Consider the following 12,232-nt stretch of genomic DNA (forward strand, 5'->3'; position numbering starts at 1 on the left):
AAATAAAGTTTCTACGATCTGATTGTGGAGGAGAATATTTGAGTTACAAGTTTGGTCTACATTTGAAACAATGCGGAATAGTTTCGCAACTCACGCCACCCGAAACACCACAGCGTAATGGTGTGTCCGAACATCGTAATCATACTTTATTAGATATGGTGCGATCTATGATGTCTCTTACTGATTTACCGCTATCGTTTTGGGGTTATGCTTTAGAGACGGCTGCATTCACGTTAAGTAGGGCACCATCGAAATCCGTTGAGACGACGCACTGTGGTTTGGCAAGAAACCAAAGTTGTCGTTTCTGAAAGTTTGGGGCTGCGATGTTTATGTGAAAAAGCTTCAACCTGATAAGCTCGAATCCAAATCGGAGAAATGTGTCTTCATAGGATACCCAAAGGAGACTGTTGGGTGCACCTTCTATCATAGATCCGAAGGCAAGACATTCGTTGCTAAGAATGGATCCTTTCTAGAGTAGGAGTTTCTCTCGAAAGAAGTGAGTGGAAGGAAAGTAGAACTTGATGAGGTAACTGTACCTGCTCCCTTATTGGAAAGTAGTACATCACAGAAACCGGTTTCTGTGACACCTATACCAATTAGTGAGGAAGCTAATGATAATGATCATGAAACTTCAGATCAAGTTACTACCGAACCTCGTAGATCAACCAGAGTAAGATCCGCACCAGAGTGGTACGGTAATCCTGTTCTGGAAGTCATGCTACTAGATCATGATGAACCTACGAACTATGAAGAAGCGATAGTGAGCCCAGATTCCGCAAAATGGCTAGAAGCCATGAAATCTGAGATGGGATCCATGTATGAGAACAAAGTGTGGACTTTGGTTGACTTGCCCGTTGATCGGCAAGCAATTGAGAATAAATGGATCTTCAATAAAAAGACTGACGCTGACGGTAATGTTACTATCTACAAAGCTCGACTTGTTGCGAAAGGTTTTCGACAAGTTCAAGGGATTGACTACGATGGGACCTTCTCACCCGTAGCGATGCTTAAGTCTGTTCGAATCATGTTAGCGATTGCCGCATTTTATGATTATGAAATTTGGCAGATGGACGTCAAAACTGCATTCCTGAATGGATTTCTGGAAGAAGAGTTGTATATGATGCAACCGGAAGGTTTTGTCGATCCAAAGGGAGCTAACAAAGTGTGCAAGCTCCAGCGATCCATTTATGGACTGGTGCAAGCCTCTCGGAGTTGGAATAAACACTTTGATAGTGTGATCAAAGCATTTGGTTTTATACAGACTTTTGGAGAAGTCTGTATTTACAAGAAAGTGAGTGGGAGCTCTATAGCATTTCTGATATTATATGTGGATGACATATTACTGATTGGAAATGATACAGAATTTCTGGATAGCATAAAAGGATACTTGAATAAGAGTTTTTCAATGAAAGACCTCGGTGAAGCTGCTTACATATTGGGCATTAAGATCTATAGAAATAGATCAAGACGCTTAATTAGACTTTCACAAAACACATACCTTGACAAAGTTTTGAAGAAGTTCAAAATGGATCAAGCAAAGAAAGGGTTCTTGCCTATGTTACAAGGTGTGAAGTTGAGTAAGACTCAATGTCCGACCATCACAGAAGATAGAGAGAAAATGAAAGATGTTCCCTATGCTTCAGCCATAGGCTCTATCATGTATGCAATGCTGTGTACCAGACATGATGTGTGCCTTGCTATAAGTCTAGCAGGGAGGTACCAAAGTAATCCAGGAGTGGATCACTGGACAGCGGTCAAGAACATCCTAAAGTACCTGAAAAGGACTAAGGATATGTTTCTCGTATATGGAGGTGACAAAGAGCTCATCGTAAATGGTTACGTAGATGCAAGCTTTGACACTGATCCGGACGATTCTAAATCGCAAACCGGATACGTGTTTACATTGAACGGTGGAGCTGTCAGTTGGTGCAGTTCTAAACAAAGCGTCGTGACGGGATCTACATGTGAAGCGGAGTACATAGCTGCTTCAGAAGCAGCAAATGAAGGAGTCTGGATGAAGGAGTTCATATCCGATCTAGGTGTCATACCTAGTGCATCGGGTCCAATGAAAATCTTTTGTGACAATACTGGTGCAATTGCCTTGGCGAAGGAATCTAGATTTCACAAGAGAACCAAGCACATCAAGAGACACTTCAATTCCATTCGGGATTTAGTCCAGGTGGGAGACATAGAAATTTGCAAGATACATACGGATCTGAATGTTGCAGACCCACTGACTAAGCCTCTTCCACGAGCAAAACATGATCAGCACCAAGGCTCCATGGGTGTTAGAATCATTACTGTGTAATCTAGATTATTTACTCTAGTGCAACTGGGTGACTGAAGGAAATATGCCCTATAGGCAATAATAAAGTTATTATTTATTTCCTTATATCATGATAAATGTTTATTATTCATGCTAGAATTGTATTAACCGGAAACATAATACATGTGTGAATACATAGACAAACAGAGTGCCACTAGTATGCCTCTACTTGACTAGCTCGTTGATCAAAGATGGTTATGTTTCCTAACCATAGACAAGAGTTGTCATTTGATTAACGGGATCACATCATTAGGAGAATGATGTGATTGACTTGACCCATTCCGTTGGCTTAGCACTTGATCGTTTAGTTTGTTGCTATTGCTTTCTTCATAACTTATACATGTTCCTATGACTATGAGATTATGCAACTCCTGTTTACCGGAGGAACACTTTGTGTGCTACCAAACGTCACAACGTAACTGGGTGATTATAAAGGTGCTCTACAGGTGTCTCCGAAGGTACTTGTTGGGTTGGCGTATTTCGAGATTAAGATTTGTCACTCCGATTGTCGGAGAGGTATCTCTGGGCCCTCTCGGTAATACACATCACTCAAGCCTTGCAAGCATTGCAACTAATAAGTTAGTTGCGGGATGATGTATTATGGAACGAGTAAAGAGACTTGCCGGTAACGAGATTGAACTAGGTATTGAGATACCGACGATCGAATCTCGGGCAAGTAGCACACCGATGCCAAAGGGAACAACGTATGTTGTTATGAGGTCTGAACGATAAAGATCTTCGTAGAATATGTAGGAGCCAATATGAGCATCCAGGTTCCACTATTGGTTATTGACCGGAGACGTGTCTCGGTCATGTCTACATAGTTCTCGAACCCGTAGGGTCCGCACGCTTATAGTTCAGTGACGATCGTAATTAGGGTTTTTGTGTTTTGATGTACCAAAGGTTGTCCGGAGTCCCAGATGTGATCACGGACATGACGAGGAGTCTCGAAATGGTCGATACATAAAGATTGATATATTGGAAGCCTATATTTGGATATCGGAATCGTTCCGGGTGAAATCGGGATTTTATCGGAGTACCGGGGGTTATCGGAACCCCCCGGGGGTTAATGGGCCTACATGGGCCCTAAGGGAGAAGAGGAGGGCCGGCCAGGGCAGGCCGCGCGCCCCCTCCCCCCTAGTCCAAATAGGACAAGGAAGGGGGGGGGCGGCGCCCCCCTTTCCTCTTTCCCCCTTCCCCTTTCCTTCTCCAACAAGGCAAGAGGGGGAGTCCTACTCCCGGTGGGAGTAGGACTCCTCCAGGCGCACCCCTAGGGGCCGGCCGCACCTCCCCCTCCCTCCTTTATATACGGGGGCAGGGGGCACCCCATGACACAAGTTGATCTTCGTGATCGTTCCTTAGCCGTGTGCGGTGCCCCCTTCCACTATATTCCACCTCGGTCATATCGTAGCGGTGCTTAGGCGAAGCCCTGCGTCGGTAGAACATCATCACCGTCATCACGCCGTCGTGCTAACGAAACTCTCCCTCAACACTCGGCTGGATCGGAGCTCGAGGGACGTCACCGGGTTGAACGTGTGTAGAACTCGGAGGTGTCGTACGTTTGGTACTTGGATCGGTTGGATCGGGAAGACGTACGACTACTTCCTCTACGTTGTGTCAACGCTTCCGTTGCCGGTCTACGAGGGTACGTAGACAACACTCTCCCCTCTCGTTGCTATGCATCACCATGATCTTGCGTGTGCATAGGAATTTTTTTGAAATTACTATGTCCCCAACAGTGGCATGCCAGGTTTATGCGTAGGATATGGAGATAGCGGTTGGTGGCGGATGGGAGCATCGGTGGCTAAGAGCTACCATGGGCGGCAGGATGGCTGGGCTTCGGAGCTACCATGAAGACCATGGAGGCATGGGTGGCTTCGGAGATCATGGGAGGCATGAGTTTGCGTCTCTCATGGGAGGCACGGGAGCACCTCCGGGCGGCATGGGCGGAATGTCTTCCGGTGTGCCTCATCACACACTTCCGTTGAAGATCTTGCCAACACCTTCCGAGCTCCACATGATGATGCGGCGTGCGACAATGAAGAGGAGGAGGAAGAATCATCTTCGATGAGGAAGATGAATCGGAGAAAGAGGAGGACGAAGACGAGGATGAGGCATGATTGTTGAGATGTGCCATTCGTTTGTGTGAACTTTGTCATGAACTTCGTTTGGATTTTGAACTGGTTGGATGAGTGTGCATGAATTTGAACTTTTATGTCATGAACTGGTTTGGTATCGCTAACTATGCATGTGTGTTTTTCATGGTCCAAATATAGAGCATGTCTCAAACAAACCATATGCAAGCGCAGATGCACGCTGCACGCTGCATTTAGCGCATACTGTTGAAGGCGTCAACGGCGCGTAAACTGGCAGCGGACTGTAGAGCAAGCGCGCCGCGCTTGCGTAAGTAATCACACAGTGCGCGTAGCAGATCGTGGAGGATCTAGAGTGTGAGTCTACTACGCAACTTTATTCTTGTAGACTCGTGTTGGGCCTCCAAGCGCAGAGTTTTGTAGGACATAGCAATTTTCCCTCAAGTGGATGACCTAAGGTTTATCAATCCGTGATGTAGGATGAAGATGGTCTCTCTCAAACACCCTGCAACCAAATACAAGAAATCTCTTGTGTCCCCAACACACCCAATACAATGGCAAATTGTATAGGTGCACTAGTTCGAAGAGATGGTGATAAAAGTGTAATATGGATGGTAGAAATATATTTTTATAATCTGAAAAAATAAAACAGCAAGGTAGCAAATAGTAAACGGGCACAAAAACGGTATTGCAATGCTTGAAAATGAGGCCTAGGGTCCGTACTTTCGCTAGTGCAATCTCTCAACAATGCTAATATAATTGGATCATATAACCATCCCTCAACATGCAACGAAGAATCACTCCAAAGTTCCTATCTAGTGGAGAACATACGAAGAAATCGTTTGTAGACGAAACCACCTCGAAGCTATTCTTTCTGATCGATCTATCCAAGAGTTCATACTAAAATAACACCAAATAATTTCAGATTCATAATACTCAATCCAACACAAAGAACTTCAAAGAGTGCCCCAAGATTTCTACCGGAGAAACAAAGACAAGAACGTGCATCAACCCCTATGCATAGATTACCCCAATGTCACCGCGGGAATCCGCAAGTTGAGTGCCAAAACACATATCAAGTGAATCAATATGATACCCCATTGTCACCATGAGTATTCATATGCAAGACATATATCAAGTGCTCTCAAATCCATAAAAGTATTCAATCCGATAACAACGAAATCTCAAAGGGAAAAACTCAATTCATCACAACAAGATAGAGAGGGGAAAACACCATATGATCCGACTATATTAACAAAGCCCCGATACATCAAGATCGTGACATCTCAAGAACACAGAGAGAGAGAGAGATTAAACACATAGCTATTGGTACAAACCCTCAGCCCCGAGGGTGGACTACCTCCTCATCGTGGTGGCCGCCGGGATGATGAAGATGGCCACCGAGATGATTCCCCCCTCCGCAGGGTGCCAGAACGGGGTCTAGATTGGTTTTCGGTGGCTACAGAGCCTTGCGGCGGAACTTCTGATCTAGGTTAACCCCGAGGGTTTTGGAATATTTGTGATAGGGTAAAGAGGGGGTGCGGGAGGCCACCGAGGTGGGCACAACCCACCTGGGCGCCTGGGCCCCCAGGCCTGGTGGGTTGCCCCCTCGGGGCACCCCCCAGGTGCTGCTCTGGCCCATGGTGGTCTTCTGGTCCATAAAAAATCCACAAAAAGTTTCGCGGTGTTTGGACTCCGTTTGATATTGATTTCCTGCGATGTAAAAAACAAGCAAAAACAGCAACTGGCACTGGGGTCAATAGGTTAGTCCCAAAAAATGATATAAAGTTGCTATAAAATGATTGTAAAACATCCAAGAATGATAATATAACAGCATGAATACTTCATAAATTATAGATACGTTGGAGACGTATCAGATCTAGGGCAACCATAGGAAGTACAACAAAATCATCTTCCTATAGATCGGTGAACTTCTCTCGCGCTTCGAGTGGAAGTCAAACGCAGCATAGGCTTTTCTCCTTTCTTCTCATCAAAGAAGGTCGCACACACACCTGCATGCATAGCAAGTACAGCAGGTAACACCCCGGATGTAACTTTCCCTATTTGTACTCCAACTCTTGCCGTTTCCGGCGTTAAGTTATATTTATTTCGTCGGGTTCGGGTCTTTGTCTCCGTGTGTTGTTGTCGTTGTCATGCATCTCATATCATGTCATCATGTGCATTGCATTTGCATACGTGTTCGTCTCATCCATTCGAGCATTTTCCCCATTGTCCGTTTTGCATTCTGGCGCTTCGTTCTCCTCTGGTGATCATTTCTAGCTTTCTTTTGTGTGTGGGGATTAAACATTTCCGGATTGGACCGACACTTGCCAAGCGGCCTTGGTTTACTACCGGTAGACCGCCTGTCAAGTTTCGTACCATTTGGACTTCGTTTGATACTCCACGGTTAACCGAGGGACCGAAAAGGCCTCGTGTGTGTTGCAGCCCAACACCCCTCCAATTTGGCCCAAAACCCACCAAACTCTGCTCCATGTCCTAGAGCGTTCGATCACGATCGCGTGGCCGAAAACCGCACCTCATTTGAACTCTCCTAACTCCACTTATGCCTATAAATACACCCCCCCTAAAAATTCACGGATCTCCCCTTCCTCTAACCCTAGAAATCGCCCCCGCGCCGCGCCGGACATTGTCCGACCCGGCCGGACACCGCCGCCGCCCTCTCCCGAGCTGCCACGTGGCAGGCGCCGCCTCCCACCGCCGCCAGCCCGCGGAGCCCGATCCGGGCCCCCGCAAGCCCACGCGCGCCTGTGCCGCCTCCTACCGCGAGCCGCCGCCGTCTTCATCGAGCCCGGCCGCCCCGCCGCCGTGCGCCATCTCCGGTGGCCGGCGCTGCCGCACCGCACCACCGCGGCCGCCCCTCGCCGCCACCGGCCGCCGCCGCCGCCGCCTCGTTCCCCGAGCTCCGGCCACCGCCTCCACTTCTCCGGCCGGATCCCACCCCGACCTCGCCGGCCGCCTCCACTTCTCCGGCGGTGAACAGGAAATCCGGCGACCTCGATTTCCGCGCCGTCCAGATCTGGATCTGAGGATCCCCCGGTTGACTTTTGTCCCTCGAACCCTAATTTTTATGCATACTTTGACCTGTGATATCTCCGCATCCGTAGCTCCGATTTGGACATATAGTATATCAAAATGTTCGTCTCGACGAGCACATCATTTCATTCCATTGCATCATTTTCATTTGAGCTTATCTTGATGCCCGAAATGCTGTTAGAAGAGGGCTACTTGGGTTAATTGTCAGATCTGCTAGTTCATCTTAGACTTTTGTCATTTTTGCCATGATTATTGGGTGCATGATATGCCTGTGAGTTCTTCATATGTTTTGTTAAGGGTTTTGTCATCTATCCAGAGGTGCAACCCATGTATTTTTAGGATGTGTGTGGTGACTTGTGCAAGCTTGCAAAGTGAGGCACCCGGTAAATCTGTTTTCTGGGACTTAGTAGTTTTCACCAAGTCTGGGATTATTTAGTTCATGATGCCATATGTTCATGCTATTTCCTAGTGATCCGTGCCTCTTTTGAGGATGATCAGTAAGGGAGTTTTGTTAATCTTCTAGTTCTCTATCCATCCATGTCTTTGTTTGCAATTATGGAGCACGCTAGCTTGAGTCAATCGAGCTCTACTTTTGCTTCGTTGTGAATCTGGGCAGATCGTCAACTTGTTTGCGATTTTGCCGATGCTATTGTAGTTGATCCGTGCATGATATGCCATTGTTCTTGCCATGTCTAGCTTGTATTTTGTGCCTTCTTAAAGGATGTATGCTTGTCTTGCCATGACTTGCACCGTGGTGAGTGCATCGAGCTCGTAAACATGCCTTCGTGAGTTATGTTTCAGCATGTCCCAGTTTTCACTAAGTCTAAAACTGATTATGTTTTTGCTATGTTCGTGTGCTTGTTAGTATATTTTGTGATCCCTTTTGGCTCAAGGTCACTAAGGGACTTTTGTTAAGCTTGTTGCGTAGCTCCATGCCATGTCTTTCTTTGTCATGTTCAGGTCTTTAGCATGCTGTTTTGTTGCTCCGAAGAGGGCTTCATGATCTGAAATTCCAGACAAGTGTTAATTTCACTAAGTCTGAGATCTGTTTTACCATTTGGGTTTTTGCCATGCTTGTTTGGACCTCCTAATGGATGAATTGGCCGTAGCTTAGTGCTAGAATTTTGTTAAGCATCTTGTGTGCATCCCTGCCATGTATTTTGTTGTCATGTTTGGGTGCTGTAGCATGTTCATCTCATTGCATTTAGATGCCTACTTGCTGTAAATCGCAGACCGGTGTCATATTTGAATCGCTTGCCATTTCCAAACCGTAACTCCGATTCCGGCGTTCTTTATATCGTTTTCAAGCGAATTCATCTCATCTTTCCAGTGGCACACTTGGTTTTTCCAAGTTGAGGCCAGGTTCATGCATTTCCTGTCATATCTTGCATTTTGCAACCCGCATCGCATCCCGCATAGCATACCATCATTGCATCTTATTGTTTGAGCTTGCACGTGGTTGATTGTATCCTTGTTGCTTGTTTGTCTTGTTTGGGTAGAGCCGGGAGACGAGTTCACTAATGAGGAGCCCGTTGAGTTTGCATTTGAGGATCCAGTCAGCTCTGACACTATGCAGGCAAGATGATCATACCCTCGAAATCACTACTATCTTTTCTATGCTAGTTTGCTCGCTCTTTTGCTATGCCATTGCTACGATGCCTACCACTTGCTTGAAAGCCTCCTAAATTGCCATGTCAAACCTCTAACCAACCTTTGTCCTAGCAAACCGTTGATTGGCTATGTTACCGCTTTGCTCAGCCCCTCTTATAGCGTTGCTAGTTGCAGGTGAAGATTGGAGGCCGTTCCTTCTTGGAACATCTTTTTTTAATTGTTGGGATATCATTATATTACTATGTTATCTTAAATGCATCTATATAATTGGTAAAGGGTGGAAGGCTCGGCCTCTCGCCTAGTGTTTTGTTCCACTCTTGCCGCCCTAGTTTCCGTCATATCGGTGTTATGTTCCCGGATTTTGCGTTCCTTACGCGGTTGGGTTATAATGGGAACCCCTTGATAGTTCACCTTGATTAAAGCTTTTCCAGCAATGCCTAACCTTGGTTTTACCATTCGCCACCTAGCCTCTTTTTCCCTTGGGTTACCGGAGCCCGAGGGTCATCTTATTTTTAACCCCCCCGGGCGAGTGCTCCCTCTGAGTGTTGGTCCGAACTGAGCTGCCTGCGGGGCCACCTCGGGGAAACTTGAGGGTTGGTTTTACTCGTAGCTAGTCTCATCTGAGTGTGCCCTGAGAACGAGATATGTGCAGCTCCTATCGGGATTTGTCGGCACATTCGGGCGGTGTTGCTGGTCTTGTTTTAACCTGTCGAAGTGTCTTGAGTTACCGAGATACCGAGTCTGATCGGAACGTCTTGGGAGGAGGTCTATTCCTTCGTTGACCGTGAGAGCTTGTCATGGGCTAAGTTGGGACTCCCCTGCAGGGATTGAACCTTCGAAAGCCGTGCCCGCGGTTATGGGCAGATGGGAATTTGTTAATGTCTGGTTGTAGATAACTTGAACCTTAATTAAATTAAAATGAATCAACTGAGTGTGTTACCGTGATGGCCTCTTCTCGGCGGAGTCCGGGAAGTGGACACGGTGTTGGAGTAATGTTTGCGCAGGTTGTTCTCTAGCTTCTCGCTCGTGCTTTGCCTCCTCTTCTCGCTCTCTTTTGCGAATAAGTTAGCCACCATACTTGCTAGTCGCTTGCTGCAGCTCTACTCATATTTTACCTTGCCTTACCTATAAGCTTGAATAGTCTTGATTGCGAGGGTGCGAGATTGCTGAGTCCTTGTGGCTCACAGATTACCATTACACCAGATGCAGGGCCCGATGATTCCGCTCCAGGAGACGCGTATGAGCTCAAGTTGGAGTTCGACGAAGACTCTCAACGATACTATGTTTCCTTTCCCGATGATCAGTAGTGGTGCCCAGTTGGGGGTGATTGAGACCGTGTCGCATGTTGGGTTCTCTTTTATTTTGGCGCCGTAGTCGGGCCATGAGTGTTTGGATGATGTAATGTTATTTATGTTCTTGATTGACGTGGCGAGTGTAAGCCAACTATGTTATCTCCCTTTCATTATCATATTACATGGGATGTTGTGAAGATTGCCTAACTTGCGACTTATGCCTTCAATGCGATTATGTCTCTAAGTCGTGCCTCGACACATGGGAGCTATAGTCGCATCGAGGGTGTTATATCAGGGTGGTGGAGAATATTCTTCAAGGTGGAGTTTGTTGGAATTGTGTCGAATATAGTGTATAAGGTAGGTTACAGTTGGACTATGAGTTGTATTATGTTTACATAGGATGTGGAGTCGTATCCTAATAGGACACTTGTATCCTATGCCTCTCATATATAGTGGGGGTAGACACACGATGTAACCTATGCCAACATAATAGCACAGGAACGTAGGGGAAGCCAGCGGCATGTGCCGGTGTTCAGGGCGACTGGATGCGGTATTGTAATGGTTTCATGGGGAGGAGTGCCGATAGTCAGGCCCCGGGAATGTAGCCATATCGATGAACCTCGTTAACAAATTTCGCTATCGTGCTTATGTGATTGCTTGGTCCTCGGATGATCGACGGAATGCCTCGGATTTATTATAACATTAGCAACGTTCCTTGCCCACAAACGTTGAAGGTTGTTTGCAGGAGCAGAATTTAGGATTTCAACATAGGGGGGCAAAGAAGACAATGAAACACACATAGCAGAAAAATATTTCAAGCCTTAGATATTATAGCGATATCAACACGTAACTGAATACATTTTACAGTAAAAAAAATGATCTTTCTACTAGTTTGAATGTAGATCTATGCCCCCACCGGGCTAATCGAACAAACCGATAATCTCATTGACATTGAACTTTGTAGTTATTTCCTCCCAAATGTATACAACCATGTAATGTCGAAGAAAACCGTTACCCATTTCATTTCAAAGATGTCAAAATTGTTACCTATTTTATTTGGAAGATGCATCGTGATTAGTTTAATTGCTGAAAATGCATCGTGTTTGCAGTTGATATTGGGAGTGATGAACAATCGTAATAATCTGTTAACTATTGGATACACAGAAGCATTACCTCTTATGTCCAGTAGGTTGCCTTGTGACATCTATTTCCCCATTGGATTTTTTTGCGGGAAATATCAAGTGATATTAATCCAGTACCCTTACAAAACAGTCCTCAAAAGATAAGAAAATTACAAACAAGTCCTGAAGGATAAGAAAGACCACGCGGTCGATGAAGATGTGCCGCTGGCGCGCCGCCGCCGCTCCTCCTCTGCAACCTTGGATCGGACGGAGTCCCATGGCGGTCGGGAAGTCAACGGACCTCGAACCCAAAGGGCCTCCACCTTGCATCGTCGCCATCGCCTTCGATCTGGACCTAATCACCTGCATCTTCCGAACTTTCAACAACAGGAGCCACAGCCCACGGACTCCGGCACGGGAAAAAGGCACACGGCAACTCCGCCGAGCCCATTGGGTTTACATCTTCAATTGTAGAGTGAGAGTTTGTAGCAATTGGCTTGAGAAAATTACTTACATGTGGTGTCTTTCGGTTCATGACCTATGCAATTCTAATATATATCAGTGTAAAAAAATATGTAATTTGTTACTACTAAGAATTCATGTAATAATGAATTGATTAACTGAGATTGGTGGGGGAGGGGAGCGAACCCAAAGTCGGCTGCTGTGGTGATGCAAGCTAGTTTTGTCGTGTTCCTGGTAGGCTGAATGCTGCTAGTTTACCCCCTTGTGGCGTCC

This window comes from Triticum urartu, chromosome 6, assembly GCF_003073215.2.
Source record: "Triticum urartu cultivar G1812 chromosome 6, Tu2.1, whole genome shotgun sequence".
NCBI classification, from domain to species: Eukaryota; Viridiplantae; Streptophyta; class Magnoliopsida; order Poales; family Poaceae; genus Triticum; species Triticum urartu.